Source organism: Ranitomeya imitator, chromosome 5 (genome assembly GCF_032444005.1).
Source record: "Ranitomeya imitator isolate aRanImi1 chromosome 5, aRanImi1.pri, whole genome shotgun sequence".
Taxonomy (NCBI): domain Eukaryota; kingdom Metazoa; phylum Chordata; class Amphibia; order Anura; family Dendrobatidae; genus Ranitomeya; species Ranitomeya imitator.
This window is the reverse complement of record NC_091286.1, coordinates 51,950,628-51,968,984: the sequence shown is the minus strand read 5'-3', so window position 1 is coordinate 51,968,984 and position 18,357 is coordinate 51,950,628. Positions and strand designations below refer to the sequence as shown.

The following is an 18,357-nucleotide window of genomic DNA, read 5'->3' as shown; positions in this document are numbered from 1 at the left end:
GAGCACTTTTAACCCCCAATTGTTTCACTAAAGTTTAGAATGTAGCATTGTGAAAATTAAAAAATCATTTTTTCTTTCCACAAAATGATGTTTTAGCCCGCAATTTTTTTTTCTCCCAAGGGTAACAGGAGATAGTGGACCACAAATGTTATTGTCCAATTTGTCCTGAGTACGCTGATACCCCACATGTGGGGGGGAACCACCGTTTGAGTGCATGGCAGAGCTCGGAAGGGAAGGAGCACCGTTTGAAATGCAGACTTAGATGGAATGGACTGCAGGTGTCATGTTGCATTTGCAGAGCCCCTGATGTACCTAAACAGTAGAAACTACCCACAAGTGACCCCATATTGGAAACTAGACCCCCCAAGGAACTTATCTAGATGTGTTGTGAGAGCTTTGAACCAACAAGTGTTTCACTACAGTTTATAACGCATTGCCGTGAAAATAAAAAATATATTTTTTTCCACGAAAATGATATTTTATCCCCTATGCTTTCATTTTCCCAAGGGTAACAGGACAAATTGGACCCCAAAAGTTGTTGTCCAACTTGTCCTGAGAACGCCGATACCCCATATGTTGGGGGGAACCACTGTTTGGGTGCACGGCAGAGCTCGGAAGGGAAGGAGCGCCATTTGAAATGCAGACTTAGATGGATTGGTCTGCAGGCGTCATGTTGCATTTGCAGAGCCCCTGATGTACCTAAACAGTAGAAACCCCCCACAAGTGACCCCATATTGGAAACTAGACCCCCCAAGGAACTTATCTAGATGTGTTGTTAGAGCTTTGAACCAACAAGTGTTTCACTACAGTTTATAACGCAGAGCGGTGAAAATAAAAAAAAAATTTTTTCCACGAAAATGATATTTTATCCCCTATGCTTTTATTTTCCCAAGGGTAACAGGACAAATTGGACCCCAAAAGTTGTTGTCCAACTTGTCCTGAGAACGCTGATACCCCATATGTTGGGGGGAACCACTGTTTGGGCACACAGGAAAACTCGGAAGGGAAGGATCCCTGTTTTACTTTTTCAAAGCAGAATTGGCTGGAATTGAGATCGGACGCCATGTCGCGTTTGGAGAGCCCCTGATGTGCCTAAACAGTGGAAACCCCCAATTATAACTGAAACCCTAACCCCAACCCTAACCCTAACCCTAGCCCTAGCCCTAACCCTAACCCTAACCCTAGCCCTAACCCTAGCCCTAACCCTAGCCCTAACCCTAGCCCTAATGGGCAAATGGAAATAAATACATTTTTTTACATTTTATTATTTTTCCCTAACTAAGGGGGTGATGAAGGGGGGTTTGATTTACTTTTATAGCGTTTTTTTGGCGGATTTTTATGATTGGCAGCTGTCACACACTAAAAGACGCTTTTTATTGCAAAAAATAGTTTTTGCATCACCACATTTTGAGAGCTATAATTTATCCATATTTTGGCCCACAGAATCATATGAGGTCTTGTTTTTTGTGGGACGAGTTGATGTTTTTATTGGTAACATTTTCGGGCAGATGACATTTTTTGATCGCTTTTTATTCCGATTTTTGGGAGGCGGAATGAACAAAAACCAGCAATTCCTGAATTTCTTTTAGGGGGGCGTTTATACCGTTCCACATGTGGTAAAATGGATAAAGCAGTTTTATTCTTCGGGTTAGTACGATTACAGCGAAACCTCATTTATGTAATTTTTTTATGTTTTGGCGCTTTTACACAATAAAAACTATTTTATATAAAAAAATAATTGTTTTTGCATCGCATTATTCTGAGAGCTATAACTTTTTTATTTTTCTGCTGATGATGCTGTATGGTGGCTTTTTTTTTGCGGGACAAGATGACGTTTTCAGCGGTACCATGGTTATTTATATCCGTCGTTTTGATCACGTGTTATTCTACTTTTTGTTCGCCTGTATGATAATAAAGCGTTGTTTTTTGCCTTGTTTTTTTTTTGCGGTGTTCACTGAAGGGGTTAAATAGTGTGATAGTTTTATAGAGCGGGTCGTTACGGACGCGGCGATACCAAATATGTGTACATTTATTGTTTTTTTTTTTTTTTACATAAATAAATGTATTTATTGGGAAATGTTTTTTTTTTTTTAATTTGGGGATTTTTTTAAATTTTTTTTTTACACATTCTATTTTTTTTTTTTTACTTTCTAACATTGTCCCAGGGTGGGACATCTCTGTATTAGATCAGATCGTTGATCTGACACTGTGCATAGCACACTGTCAGATCAACGATCTGACAGGCAGCTTAGCTGGCTTTCCAGCGCCTGCTCTTAGCAGGCGCCGGCTAGCCAGGTCACTTCATGACCCGGAAGGAGTCCGGCGGCCATCTTGGATCCGGGGACTCCTTCCGGGTCACCGGAGCAACGCGATCTCATTGCGTTGCTCCGGTGGGAGAGCGCAGGGAGCCCCCGTCCCTGCGCGATCCCCCTCTATGCCGCTGTCACTACTGACAGCGGCATCAGAGGGGTTAAATGCCCGCGATCGGCGATAGCGCTGATCGTGGGCATTGCTGCGGGGTGTCAGCTGTCATATACAGCTGACACCCGCACCCGATCACCGCGGCGCTCAGCGCGAGACCGCGGTGATCGGTGCGCCGTGCTAGTACTGCTGCTGGCACTTATGCAGTGCCGGCAGCGCAGTACTAGTACGGCGGCTGGCGCGAAGGGGTTAACAATGGTTATGTTCCCATCAGGGCTCATCAGCCTGTGTAAGCAGGCTAGTAAATGAGCGCCAATCAATCAATAGTTGATCGACGCTCATTATCGGGCCAGGATCAGCACGTCTGAATGCTCCTTTAGTGTCTGATTAGTAAGTCTGACTGTCAGGACACCACTGATCTGAAATACAAAGGTGTACATTCCCTATTTATGATGGAGAAGTGTTCTTACATGAGAATTTACGTTACATCAAAGTCTATTGGACATACCGTGCGAAACCTTTGATCACACTCACGTGGCTCCAGTGGCTTTAGTGTCACTTAAAGAAGCCCTTTATTGCCCACTAAGGCAATTTGTTTTTGTTATGCCATTTATCTCAGTCTATTATATGTTCATTCTTGTTGGAATAGACTTTACACTGAAACATTATAATGAACATTAATAGCAGATCGTACATACAGTAGCACAGTCTTACCATGAATGTGGATTTAAGAGAATGAAAGAATAATGAGCCATTTACAACAAATGCTTGTGTTCTCTAACATACATATATTACAGGAGAGATCCCATTTCTCTAACTGGCAATTTCATCTTTTGTATTTATTACAGCAATTACTAGATCTGAATACACAGCTCATACATCTCAGGGACATGGTGACAATCCAGCCAGGTAGAAATATAATACAATCTAGCAATTAGAAAACAAATGGATTGAATTAGATGGCTGTGGCAATGCGTTAGCATGATCGATGGCGGTAGAAGACAATAAATGAATAGCCTTGGTACCCTATCATTGTGCCCAACAGATTCTTTTCTGGGTGTATTTTCAATCTGTGTGCTGAACGTGTACATTAAAAGCTGGCTATAACCTTGTAGTCTATGTGTCATGCGACATGGTGGGAGAATATGGCTCTATTGATGCAGTAGTAGTAGTAAGGAGCCGTTCTATGGTTGATGTAAATATTTTTCATTATTTATTTCGTCTTAGGCAACTAATGAAGGGTTTGGTAGGTGCGGAGCAGCTGTGGTGGCAGAATGTCTATTTATTTATTGATGAAATTCTCTAGAGGTAATGGCGTCTCGAATCTAGAAACATCTCTGCCAGTGTTGAGAAGACGCTCAAGACAAAAAACAAACTCATGTGTGATTATATATTAGTCTGTAAACATTTGGAAAGTAAGATATATCGCATAATAATACAATGGCCACAAATAAGTATTTTATTTTTATAGTTTATTTTTTGCTCAAAACTTAAGGGATTTACTGCTAGTATGGAGTAGATAGGGTGATCGGGAAAACATGTGAGAAATAGCTCTTATTCATTGACTAATTGGACGTCTTGGATGAAGATTGGGCATCCTAATTCTCCCGTTTACGTTAACAAAGCACTCCCACAAATGTGTGTACATGTAGTGTAAGTGTGTTAATATACTCACCTACCACTGCTCTCTCAGGTGCCCAGCACTGTTCTGCTCTTCTCAGTGACGTCACCACAAATGAAACCTGTCAACTCATTCTACACTCTATGCATGAGCCGGACACCGCTGTTACAATGAAGGCCTATGGAACCTTGTTATGATGCTCCATAGACTTACAATGTAAAAGTCACTTCCAGCTCACCCTGCACACTGTGTTACCTGGCGGATTCGGCAGAGGTGACGTCATTCAGAAAAGCAGAAGAAAAGCACTGTAAACTGGAGAGAGAGAGGTGGTAGGTGAGTATATTAATACACTCACTCTACTTTACATGCATATACACCCCCATTTAAGCAGTAAAATGCTTGTTGGAGTGCTTCTTTAAGGCTATGGCTCCTAAGCAAGAATGGCTGTGACAGCAGTCATGCGACCAAAGATTGCTCGATGCCATTGCTACATTGCGGTGTTATAATAGGGAATTGAGGTTGCATTGTGACACCTATCCTACAGCAACAGGCAAGTGGCAAAAAATCCTACAGAGTCTGATTTTTTTGACTTGCTATACATGGCAGTATAGGTGTCGCAATGAGGCATCATTCACTTCCATAGTGGTGCAAGGTAGCAGCGCTAATGAGTAAACTTCAGGCCATGGAACAGTTCAGTGGCCAATGTTGTCATGAAGCGCTAGACTTATCAAAACAGTTCTGATTCCAAGTCTGGATGATGAGATTGGTGAAATTTCTGCAGGAAAGCCAATGAGCCTGGGGTAGGCTTTATTTGAAAGCATGCCAAGTTTTGTGCACAAACACTAATTCAGATTAGACAAGAGCAATTTCTGATATTCAACAAGCTTGATCGCTTAAAGCATCCCACCAACCTGCAACTGTGACTAAATATATTCATAAGTATGGTCGCCCTACTTGGTGACCTTCCATCCGCTCTACTCAAATCAGTCTTCTCTCTATATAATGCCTTCCCTTTGCTATGGGATAGGAAAGCCATGAGAGGCCTGGTTTAGACTTACCACTCCGATGGCTACCTTGGAAGTGGGAGAAATAGAATGCCAATCTGTGCAGTGAAGGCCTGGGAGACAAATCGAGGGCACCAGGTAAGGTGACTATACACAGTCCCATGGTAGAGGGTTGCTTTATGTTTTTAGTAAACATTAAATTAATTTTGACCAAACCTGCAGATTTCCACAGAACTGGATGACCATTTAATGTGTCTTCTAGTATCCTGATTTTCCCTTGAAGGTTGTGGAAAAAAGGTTGGAAATGTTAGAATTCAAAATGCTCAAACATTTTAATTTTATGAAGACACAACTTAATAGAGAAATAGTGACAAACACAGGAGGATGGAAGGGAGGAAGGAGGGCAGAAAGAAAGGAAGGAAATGACAAAGGAAAGAAATGAAGGAAGGAAGATAGAGCGAAAAAGATGGAAAGAAAGAGAAAAAAGGAAAGAAAGAAAAAGAGAAAAGAAAAAGAGAGGAAGGAAGTAATGTGAGAAAGAAAATAGAAAGGAATAAAGAAGGGAATAAGAAAGGGAAGAAAGGAAGGAAGGAAGGAAAGAGAATGGGAGAAAGACAGGAGGGAGCAAGGGACAAAGAAAGGACGGAAGGAAGAAAGAAAGAAAGAGAAAGAAGGAAAGAAAGAAGGAAAGAAGGAAGGAGAGACAAAAAAATGAAAGGATTAAAGGGAATGTAAGAGGGAAGGTAAGAAAGGAAGGAAGGAAATGAGGTAGAAAGGCACAAAGGAAGAAGACAGAAAGACGAAAGAAAAAAAGATGGAGAAAAAAGAAAGAAAGAAAGAAAGAAAGAAAGAAAGAAAGAAAGAAAGAAAGAAAGAAAGAGAAAGAAAGAAAGTTGATGCATTTTCAGTGCTGGGTTCTAAAATGCCAAAGAAAAATGTTACCGTAGCTTTAAAACCCCTTGGTATAATTCATTTGGGAACCTCAATGTCTGACTAAACCCAGAAAACAGCTTGGCTGCTTTGTAATTCTTTTCCTGCCAACTCTTATGTCAAGTGTCAAGTTAATTTATCAATCAACTTCCTTTCTCCCCTTTCACAAATATGTTGATATAACCCGCTAAAGAATTACATTAGTTAGAAAACTCTGGGAATGAAATGCATAATGAATGCTGTTTACAGAAGGCAGATTGATGGCTCGGAAGGATCTGGCTAGCGGTCGCTATTCTCCATTAATTAACGGAGAGTGTGAGCAGCGCCCTATGCGAATGCCACGGACACCGCCACTGTCATGCAGATGCCGCCGCAGCGCTGCTCCCTATAGCCGATGCGATATGACATTAAAATGTTTGTCCTGCCGTCTAAAGACCAAATGTTAACTTAAAGCTATAACAATATCAGACGTCTGGAAAAGATAAAACTTTATTAGAGGTGGCAGCCAGCAAAATGAACAGAGATTTGAGATATCAGCGCTTTGCTTTGTCTTTTTCTTCTATTGTTCTGCAATGACCGTTCTACAGCCCTGGGAGATATTACATAATCCCTGGGTGATTTGTGAGTATGGGCTGGAGTTACACATGCAGCAGAGCTGAGTTTGTTGGATGGAGTAGAGCTGTGATTATCATTTAGGATTTTGTAAAAGTAATAACCTGGATATTGCTCTTTTTAATGCATTTGCAAAATTGCACCGAGCACGGAGCCTTGAGAGGTTATCATGATGCTCCTCGCCTAATGCTGCCTTAAGTCGTTAAGCATAATTAGCTCTGCTTCATCTGAATGAAGGTTCACTATGGAAAGATGGCATTATGATAATAATAATACAACTTTGTCTTCGGGTTACACAATAATTGCCAATAATTACACTCTAATATGGCACTTTAATGCACAGTAAAAGTGCTGTAAATGTCACCCACCTCACATTGTCAAGAAAATAAAAAACTCTGCTTGGCAGTAAAAGAATGAGGGAGTATTAATTAGAGGCAGTTTCATAAATCAAGGTACGATTTTAACCTCCGATGAAAACTTTTTAAGCAGTAAATAATCCGCATAAAACCATTTCATGGCATACGATGACTTATGGAGATTAAAAAAAAAAAGCTAAATAAAATAAAAATACAATTTAAGCCCAAAGGTTCAGTCTGGTAGTGAGTGGTATTGCTAGGGGCAAAGTGGCCTCAAATGTCCTAGGGATACAAAGTTTCGAAAGGAAAAAAAAAAGTTATTGATTTATTTTTTTATTTTGAAATGTTATACCCCCTAAGAAGCCCTGGACTGGCTGCATGCCCTGGATCTCTGGTTAGCAATTAGATCCTACGGTATCTCTGGCGCACACAGACAGAAGGGCCCCCTGTGCAAGAACAGTAAATGGGCCCTTCATAGTTCAATAGCTCATCATAATGCACAATTCCAACAAGTTGCACTAATGATTTGTCCGTCCTTGTAGGCTTCTTCCCACCATTTTCCATCTTGAAGGCTATGAAATGTCAGCGTCCCGGGGCAGCCTTAACCAGCCGGCTCGGTATACAAGGAAGAAGAGGATTTGATCGCTCAGATTATTTGAGTATAAATCCTTTGCTGGTGATGGCATAAAGGTTTAAAGTTGACATTATTTCTTTTAAAGCAGGCACTCCGTACATCATTAATTTTTAAAAAGGCACTAAGGTGTCATTTACACTTTTTAAAAGGGGGCACTCAGGGGTCGTTATTACTTGACTATCGGCCACAATACTTGCCTTGGGCACTGGCAATTCATGACATGCCACTGTAGTCAGTGTATATTTTTGTTATTTATTTTTTTTGGGGGGGTACTGAAGACCAGTTCCAGTCTTGCTAATATGCGGTGTTCAGTATTGCTGCTCATTTTTTATTTAAAAGGGTTTGATAGGACTGCAATATTTATTTTCTCGTAGAGTCTGTGATTGATATTACAGCATTGCATACCCAGTCAGTGTCTGCGACAGAGCAGTAAACCACAGGGCACCTCCACTTGCCAGCCACTTCCATAAGCATAGTGATATGATCGGCAAACAATAGAGTCAGCTGAGTGGCAAGGTGCCAGTATTTGGACCCCCACCAATCTAATATTTATTACCTATCCTAAGCAGTGGGGATGAGTAAATAAAATCTGATTTGTTGATAATTTCCCCAAATCTTTTGGTTCCCAGAATCAGAATTTTGGGGGATTTAACCTCCACACATCCAGGAAATTGGAGACCAGCCTGCCACCATCTTGCAGATTTATATTGAGGAATGGGAAAGGGGTTAAAAAATGATAAAACATTACACTCCCTGTATTACGACCCCCTCATGTTTTTTCTCCTCCTGGTCCTCTGTTAGTGTCTTCAAACCGTCCAGTGCTGAATATACCTAATGCGGCCCTTTGTGTTGTTACGCACAGCATTGACATTAATGACGTGCAAGGAACCTCATGAGATCTTCTGATACTTAATCAGCCCTATAAGATCTGAAGAATAAAGGATGAGGATTGGGCGGGGAACTGCAGCAATAGGAAATGTGAGGGGGACTAAGTAGAGGTGAGTATAATCTTTTATTATTTTTAACCATGTCTATCCTACCCATTTATTATGCTTTTGGGGTCTGGAGTATAATGAACTTTTGTGAGTCATTTTTTATTTCAACTGAATTGAATCTGATGGCTGACTTAAACTAATCTAACCAAAGTAAAATTTGCTCATCTCTAATAAGCAATCAAAACTGCAGCCCTAAAAAACCCACTTAAGAAAGTGGTGATGAGATGATAACTAACCACTGGCCATGGGCAACAGGGGCACTCTTTCTTTTCACACCACCCTTTAAAGGGAACCTCTCACCTGAATTTGGCGGGACCAGTTTTGGCGGGACAAGATTGCCTTGTGCAGGCATGTACTACAGAGGACAGAGAATGAACTTCAATCCAATAATGCGGCCAGCGGGTAAGGAAAGGGTGAATCAAACACCCGAAAACTCCGCCCATATGACCGAAAACCGGTCCCGCCAAATTCAGGTGACAGGTTCGCTTTAACAGCTGGCCCATCCAGTGAATGGTATTGACAGATTTTGTTGCGAGGTACCATATTGAATAACAGAAGGACAATATTTACAGGTTTTATGGATTCTTTTTTTTCACTTTTCTTTTTCTTTTTACAAAATTTCATTTAAAGTAATCAAGTTTTATTACTCATGTTGAAAAGAACTAATATACTTCCAATCTGAATACAAATATCCAAGCCCAAGCATGGCTTTACAGTGCAGACCCCTCCATTTTTTTTGTTGGCGGTGTGAATCTTTAGCTTATTTCAATACCTGAGCCCTGTTTCCCTTGTGACTAACATATAGATATTGAAATGAACTTGTCGTCAAGCCCCCTACAAGCTACAAGGAGTGTGGGGTAAGCTATTTCGAAACTAAGCTGTAAATGGAGCCAGCACTTTCAAGCAATATTCACAATGAATGTACCGTATATTACGGTAATTTTCATTTGGTCAACAGCTTAGGTTTTTATTTTCCCCCCGTATAACCCCTTTTTGTGTCTGGTTTCAGTTATGACATTTCCTTAGTCATGCTTATCTTTTCTTCATACAAATAATTACCGGGAAGTGTTTTGTGCATAAAGATTTATTGCTTAATTATTTCACATGATAATAAAGTGAGCAGAGAAAAGACAGGTGCAGTATATTTTATTGCTAGGTGTCCTTTTCTTTACAGTCCTAGCTTATGGAGCCATTTTTTTGTTAGAAATAAATGTTATGATCTTGTCTTACTATATAACATATATCATTGTATATCATTGAAAGTTTTAGTCGTTGGTAAAATATTACAATGTGAATTTGATATATCTGCATAAAAAAGTATTAACGCCAGACGTTAAAAGCTAAGGCCAATCCTCTATAGTACTTATACAGCCAATTTTACCTGATACACGACCTTGTATACATAGACAGATCAATACCACACTTCTTCTAGCAGCAGAATGTTTTGTAGCCCAAATAATTAAATTGAATTGCCCCAAACAAAAATTGTTACCCATGTAGGCAAAAAGTATCGGCACTGGAATGATGAGAGAGAACAAAAATCTTGATCCATTAAGTGAATATTTTATTTTGATCCAGCAAAAAAAGGTCCAACGCTTCGACCAATAAAGGACTTTATCTATACTGTAGGGGAGCTGCACAAGGCCGCATCTACCTGATACCAGGCTCCTCTACAGCAGTACAAATTTCCTTGATGAAGACCTTTATTGGTAGAAACGTTGGACCTTTTCTTGCCAGATCAAAATAAAATATTTACTTATTGCATCAAGATCTTTGTTCTCCATCATCATTTCGGTTCTGATTTTTTTCTTACATGAATTTAAGACAGCAGTCCTTTATTCGAGCACATACACTTCAGGAGCACTAGTGCCAGTCTTTCGTCCTGAAAAATTCTCAGCCAAGTATAAGGATATAGAAGTCCTGCTCCCTGACCTAGCCAGAAGATGCCACCACCTACCTGGGAATGCCCATGATCTGCCCCTGAACTGCGAATTTTGGCAGTGTTTACATAAACCCTCCCTCCCTTTTGTGATGATTGAAGGCCCCAAATTCAATGGGATTGTATCTGAAAATTTGGGACTGTTAGCAGTTATGGAGGCCTCCAAAACATAACTGCATTCAGAATGCATGTAATATACATAGTAACATAACATAGTTTTTAAGGTTGAAGGAAGACTTAAAGTCCATCTAGTTCAACCCATAGGATAATCTAACATGCCCTAACATGTTAATCCAGAGGAAGGCAAAAAAAAAAAAACCCTATAAGAGTGCCCATAGTATTCTGTTGGACAATATTTAATTTTTAGGTGGAAAATTTAACTGTGAGCACTACTAGAGAAGGGGTGCTAAGGACAGGTTCCCAAACCATATAGATTAATAGTAAGAGACCCAGCACTCAACTTTAGGTAAGATGCAGCAGGAAAAATGTATTGTAGTAAATACAGGAAAATGTTTCGGTCAATTGTGACCTTCATCAGTTACAGGAGGTTATTAAATAAAAGCCGGTACCAGGAATTATAATCGCTGCATGATCATATATCAAAATTAGTTCAGTGTGGTTGTTGTAGGCAAACCTGCTAAGAGAAAATAGGAAGATTCCTGGAGCTGCAGTGCTCTCCGACGTGGCATCCACCGCTTGAGACAACCACCTCCTCCTTGAGACAACCTCCTCTTACCTAAAGTTAAGTGCTAGGTCTCTTACTATTAATATTTAATTTTTAGTCTATTACTAAAGAATAAGAAAAAATATAATAATGTAATGAAGAAAAATGATGGCATGTTCCAACGTATGTTGGGTTATGGAAATCTGGTCCTCTCAAAGCCTTTCTGTTTAAGGGAGAACATAAGGCGTTTATGAGGCACCTTACTTATAAGGACTGTCCATAGCTCCATCTCCACCTACATGTACGAATACAAGTACTTGTAGGTAAGGGACACATGGGGCTCATGCCCTGGTTATTGGGTACCTGAAGAAGTCAACAATCTCCTTTGCCTTGTTTAGGTAATTAGGTACAGGGCTAGTACAATAAGTTGAATTTGTGATGAAAAGTCTATCTACTGTATAATACTGTAGACACTTAATAATAGGTCCACAGGATGCATTTTTTGGAAAAAGACAACCTGTATTGAAAGACCTCAGTCCAAAGCCTTTTTATGTAGGCAACCGCCCCATACAGACATTTCGACAACTCTTTTAAGCAATCATCTGTATCTTTAAAACATGCTAAAAAAATCAAATGTTTTATCTCTAATTATAGTTATATGGATAGAATAGCAGCACTGTATGTGTCCTGTGTGTCTTTTGTGGACCCTGAAGGTGTTTTCGTCTTCCTGGTAAGTGCCTAGGGACTGCATACATCTGTAAGCCGAGATGTACAGATGGTACGTTTCTTTGTTCTTTAAAATATTTTCTTTTATAGTTGTAATAAAATCCATGAGCATTTTACTACAAAGTTATATTTTTATTGTAATATTTAATTGAAGTTCCCTCAAGTGTTGCTGAATATGAAAGTGTGCTGTTATTTCTGTACCTTATTATAAGTGAAGGGAATATTTTACATGTGCTAGAAGTAAGCACAGCATAATGTAACTTACCACTTGTTATATTTTGTGCAAAATTAGGTTATTGCACCTTAGATTAAAAGTAAATTTGGCCTAATGTGCAAATCTTCTCACTGAATAAATATAAAGTGTTTCTGAAATCGGGTTTAGCGCGACAAGTTTGAAGACTGTTCAAAATCGTTAAGAACGTGTTTACTGTTTAGCATAAAAAAACTAAAAACTTATTCTGCTGCTTTATTCCTTCACTACAAGGACATTTGCAATGCATGACCACAAAATTACAGATATATATTTATTTAGCTTTGCTTATATAGCACCATCATGCCATTTTTTGGGGCAGATCTGCTATTTTCCCAATAGCGACTGATTGTGGCGGATGGTCGTCCGTTCCATCCGCCATGTGATGGATCCGTCAAAATTTGGCGGACGTTGTCTACACATTGATGGACATTGCAACGTTTTTTGTCTTTGCCGAAATGGCAGTTCGTGACGGATCCGTTGCGTCTGCCATTTCCTAGAATGGCCGCCTATGGGCGACGGATCCATCGCGACCGTCATTTGGCGGATCCGTCACCCCAATCCGCTTTTTCAATTGAGCATGCTCCAAAAAGTAGATACCTTTCCCAGATACACATATGCGTCAAAAAATGGATCCGTTAGAACCGTTTTCTCAACAATTTTGACGGATCCGTCACAATGTCGGAGCAGACTAATGCCAAACAACTGAAGTGTGAAAGAAGCCTTAGCAGACATGATGACTGTCCCCTTTGGGTCTCACAATCTAAATTCCCCTATCACTAAGACTTTGGAGTGTAGGAAGAACCCAGAGGACACCCACACAAACACGGGGAGAACACACAAACTTCTTGCAGATGTCCTTGGTGGGATTTGAACACAAGACCACAGCACTGCAAAGCAATAGTGCTAACCACTGAGCCATCGGGCTGCAAGATACCTCTATAGTAGCATACTGGACCTCATTTGTCCTTCAGAACAACAGCAATTCATCGTGATATAGATTCCACTAAGTGTTACAATCGGTCTGCACAAGAGCGGACATTGGTGCAACCTGTGCATCCCACAGGAACCCAAAATATAAAGGAGTCTGCTTCCACCTCCAAATCAGGTGGAATTATGCATTTTGAACTGCAGATGGCCCATGTATTGTGCAGAGGTCATCATCTGTCTGTGTCCATTGCTCGTTCTGCAGGAATATTGGCTCTGGATAGCGTCTTGCAGTTGCCACAGATTAGATGAACGTATGAACGTGTTCTGACCAGCCAATTCTACCTTGCTCCAAAAATGCTTTATAAGATTAATATATGGGAACTAACTTTAAAAGCCATTGAAGCAAGGAAAAAATGTCTGTCATGCTCCTGAAACCAATCCATGACCATATGATACTAGTGGTATGATGAATAGATGCATAGTCCTGCTCATAGTGTAATTCTTCTGTACGGTAAAGAGCTGCCATAAAGGGACAGACTTGGTCAGTCACAATGCATTAGTAGACCCTACTGACCGAAAGTCCATCCACTTTCAGAAGTCATAGGGAGAAGCGTTGAAGGTGGAATCCATTCACCACACCATTACTCCACCCCCAGCGGCAAAATTTTTGCTCCCTGTTGCTAAACGTTTATCAATTAATGCTTCTTGTGCCAAAGACTTTTAAAGCACTCCTTCAGCCATCATTTATTCTGAATAGGCAAGCATGCATTTGCTTTCAAAGGAGAGAGTGCAATAATTTGAGTAATTTGCCTTTTGATCTCTAGTGGGGCCTTATCTCCCATACAAATGCAAATTTCAGTGGTGAAATTCAACATATCTGATTTTTCTCTCATCTAACGTCATCTGATGGAGAAGAGTAAGGAGGTCTTCATACACTACCATATGACATATATCGTAGCTAGTGTTGAGCGATACCGTCCGATACTTGAATGTATCGGTATCGGATAGTATCGGCCGATACCCGAAAAATATCGGATATCGCCGATACCGATATCCGATACCAATACAAGTCAATGGGACATCAAGTATCGGAATGTATCCTCATGGATCCCAGGGTCTGAAGGAGAGGAAACTCTCCTTCAGGCCCTGGGATCCATATTAAAGTGTAAAATAAAGAATTAAAATAAAAAATATTGTTATATTCACCTCTCCGGCGGCCCCTGGACATCAGCGGGAGGATCCGGCGTCCGGCACGGCTTCTTTCTTTAAAATGCGCGCCTTTAGGACCTGTGGAATGACGTCCCGGCTTCTGATTGGTCGCGTGCCGCCCATGTGACCGCCACGCGACCAATCAGAAGCCGCGACGTCATTCCTCAGGTCCTAAAAGGCGCTCATTCTAGGACTTTAGCTGAGGAATGACGTCGCGGCTTCTGATTGGTCGCGTGGCGGTCACATGGGCGGCACGCGACCAATCAGAAGCCGGGACGTCATACCACAGGTCCTAAAGGCGCGCATTTTGAAGAAAGAAGCCGTGCCGGACGCCGGTTCCTCGCGCAGATGTCCAGGGGCCGCCGGAGAGGTGAATATAACAATATTTTTTATTTTAATTCTTTATTTTACACTTCCGATACCGATACCCGATATCACAAAAATATCGGATCTCGGTATCGGAATTCCGATACCGCAAGTATCGGCCGATACCCGATACTTGCGGTATCGGAATGCTCAACACTAATCGTAGCACAACCTTGTATCGGTGCATAAGTATGTTCCGCAGCCAGTGTATAAAGAAATAGAACTTGGCACTCAACTTAAATAGTAAATCCAGGAATAATTTAATGCAGTCCGTTCAATAAACATTTTGGTCCCACATGGACCTTCGCCAGTCCGACTGTTTGAAGGAAAAGCGATGGCAGGTAAGTATGTTTGAACCTGTAATGGAATGGATATGTACGAGGGAGAATCCAGCCTGCACCAATGCGGCGTCCATCATTTGTTGACAAGCGGTGGACGCCACGCTGGTGCAGGCAGGATTCTCCCTCGTACATATGCATTCCTTTACAGGTTCAAACATACCTCCCATCCATTTTCCTTCAACCAGTGAGACTGACAAAGGTACATGTGGGACCAAAACATTTATTGAATAGACTGCATTAAATTACTCCTGGATTTACTATTTAAGTTAAGTGCCAAGTTCTACTTCTTCATACACTACCATGACAGGTATTGCTGAAATCAAAGCACTCGGCCAACAATATTCTCATGCATGGAGGCTTTCGGAGCACATACGCTCACCAATGAACAGCATCTTTGTTGAAAAGTTGATGTGCAGCAGTATGCATTATGTCATGATGAAAGCCTTTGTTTCCAGTATGATAAATCCTGTTAACATAACCATATTGGTGTCTGGACAACTTCAGCTCTGTGTCCAATTGTAAACCCCTTCCAGCTCAGCAGCCATAGAAAGTTCTGAAAGAATAAGTTTTGGATATTATCGTCTGCTGTCCATTCGTTTCCTACCAATTTGTTCTGTCTTTGAAGACCTATAATTTGAATATCAGCAATTCTTTCCTAATAGAAGAGTTTGCCAGCCTGCTGACTTTCAAGAGCAAAATCACTTCAAAGGCTGATCAGACTATACACAGCTGTTATCATGTTTCCACTTGATTACTCATTGAATTTTTTTTTGTATGTGTTTGAAAACACCAAATGGTTTGTTCCACGTTTCAGTTCGGATACAGTGTATTTTCAGTTGCTAATTATTCTCTGAAATAAATATTTTTAAAAAGTTGTTACTTTTAGGCTTTTTTTTTACGCTACTTTCATCAGGAAAGCAACTGACCAACAAACCCCAATGGATGCAATTTACTTATAATGGGATCTATAATTTATATGTTGGCATCCCATTGTTTTTGAGTGTGAAAATAGCAATTTTGTTATTAAAAAACTGCAATCGGGAAGAATGTTAGCACAAAGAATGTTAGCACAATGTCTAATGTAAGCCCTCAAGGGCAGGGTCCTCTCCCCACTGTATCAGTCTGTCATTGTTAGCCTGTTTACTGTAATTTGTATGTACCCCCTTCTCATGTACAGCACCATGGAATCAATGGTGCTATATAAATAAATAATAATAATAATAATAATAATAATGTCTATTTGAACAAAACCTTCATGGTATACTGTTTTTGCATTGTCATTTCCATATAGAAACACCCTCCCTTTAAATGTATGAACCAGGAAAACAAAAGTGATCAAATGTCTCCAATACATTTAAACGGGTTGCCCAAAGCTTAGAAATTGATGACATATCCTTAAAGAATTAACTGTGATCATAATTTATATTTCATAAACCCATAGTTCACATGGAAATAGACAGCTTTGTAATATATCTTATCATAGAAATCTGCTTCTTTTTCCTTCAGGGCTGATCTTTCATTCTGGAAATTCTCAATTCACAGGTAAAATCTGTCTTCAGTGAAGACAGATTTTTACATCATTGAAATAGGAGATGGCAGATGCTACTGATAAAAATTTTCTGTGGAGGGGAGAAGGAAGCAGGGAGGAGGTAGAGGCAAAGCTCCTCCCAGAGGTAGAGGCAAAGCTCCTCCCAGAGGTAGAGGCAAAGCTCCTCCCAGAGGTAGAGGCAAAGCTCCTCCCAAAGGTAGAGGCAAAGCTGCTCCCGGAGGTAGATGCAAAGCTCCTCCCAGAGGTAGAGGCAAAGCTCCTCCCAGAGGTAGAGGCAAAGCTCCTCCCAGAGGTAGAGGCAAAGCTCCTCCCAGAGGTAGAGGCAAAGCTCCTCCCAAAGGTAGAGGCAAAGCTCCTCCCGGAGGTAGATGCAAAGCTCCTCCCAGAGGTAGAGGCAAAGCTCCTCCCAGAGGTAGAGGCAAAGCTCCTCCCAGAGGTAGAGGCAAAGCTCCTCCCAAAGGTAGAGGCAAAGCTCCTCCCGGAGGTAGATGCAAAGCTCCTCCCAGAGGTAGAGGCAAAGCTCCTCCCAGAGGTAGAGGCAAAGCTCCTCCCAGAGGTAGTGGCAAAGCTCCTCTCAGAGGTAGAGGCAAAGCTCCTCCCAGAGGTAGAGGCAAAGCTCCTCCCAGAGGTAGTGGCAAAGCTCCTCTCAGAGGTAGAGGCAAAGTTCCTCCCAGAGGTAGAGGCAAAGCTCCTCCCAGAGGTAGAGGCAAAGCTCCTCCCAGAGGTAGAGGCAAAGTTCCTCCCAGAGGTAGAGGCAAAGCTCCTCCCAGAGGTAGAGGCAAAGCTCCTCTCAGAGGTAGAGGCAAAGCTCCTCCCAGAGGTAGAGGCAAAGCTCCTCCCAGAGGTAGAGGCAAAGCTCCTCTCAGAGGTAGAGGCAAAGCTCCTCCCAGAGGTAGAGGCAAAGCTCCTCTCAGAGGTAGAGGCAAAGCTCCTCCCAGAGGTAGAGGCAAAGCTCCTCCCAGAGGTAGAGGCAAAGCTCCTCTCAGATGTAGAGGCAAAGCTCCTCCCAGAGGTAGAGGCAAAGCTCCTCCCAGAGGTAGAGGCAAAGCTCCTCTCAGAGGTAGAGGCAAAGCTCCTCCCAGAGGTAGAGGCAAAGCTCCTCTCAGAGGTAGAGGCAAAGCTCCTCCCAGAGGTAGAGGCAAAGCTCCTCCCAGAGGTAGAGGCAAAGCTCTCAGAGGTAGTGGCAAAGCTCCTCCCAGAGGTAGAGGCAAAGCTTATTCTGAAGTTAGAGTTAAAACTCCTCCCTCCTCCCCCTCTCCCATCTACATAGAATCTAATGGGCACCAACTGTCATCAATTATAATAATGCAATAATCTGTCTTCACCGTATACAGATTTTAATAGTGAATTTAATTTTTTTAAATTGAAAAATCAGTCCAAGAGGAGAAAGAAGCAGATTTCTCTGACAAGATATATTACAACTTTGCTTATTTTTATGTGTACTATTGCTTTATGACATAAAAATGGAAATGACAGTTACTCTTCATGGTAGATCGTCAATATCAGGTCAGCACGTGAACAATACCAGGCAGCCTATCGATTAGCTGTATGTAGCAGTGGCCATATATGAATAGTGCATATTCTATACATATATAGTGTATGTACTGTATGTGACTATATGTATATATATATATATATATATATGTATGTGTTATATATATTAAACATATATGGATTAAGACTTGCACATTGTCAGGAAGAATAACTAAATCTGTGACTGCAGTCTATGGGGCCTCCGAAAATACCTTCCTAAATTTCATATAGTGATGATCTGAGACCACTCTTTCACCATATCAATTTAAAAAGAAGC

At 41.1% G+C, this 18,357-nt stretch overlaps 1 protein-coding gene across 21 annotated transcripts in view; it reads left to right on the top strand.

Moving 5' to 3' along the window:
* NRXN1 (neurexin 1) overlaps positions 1-18,357 on the top strand; it is a 1,975,072-nt gene that overhangs the window by 1,579,839 nt on the left and 376,876 nt on the right. The gene's annotated exons all lie outside the window — the stretch shown is intronic.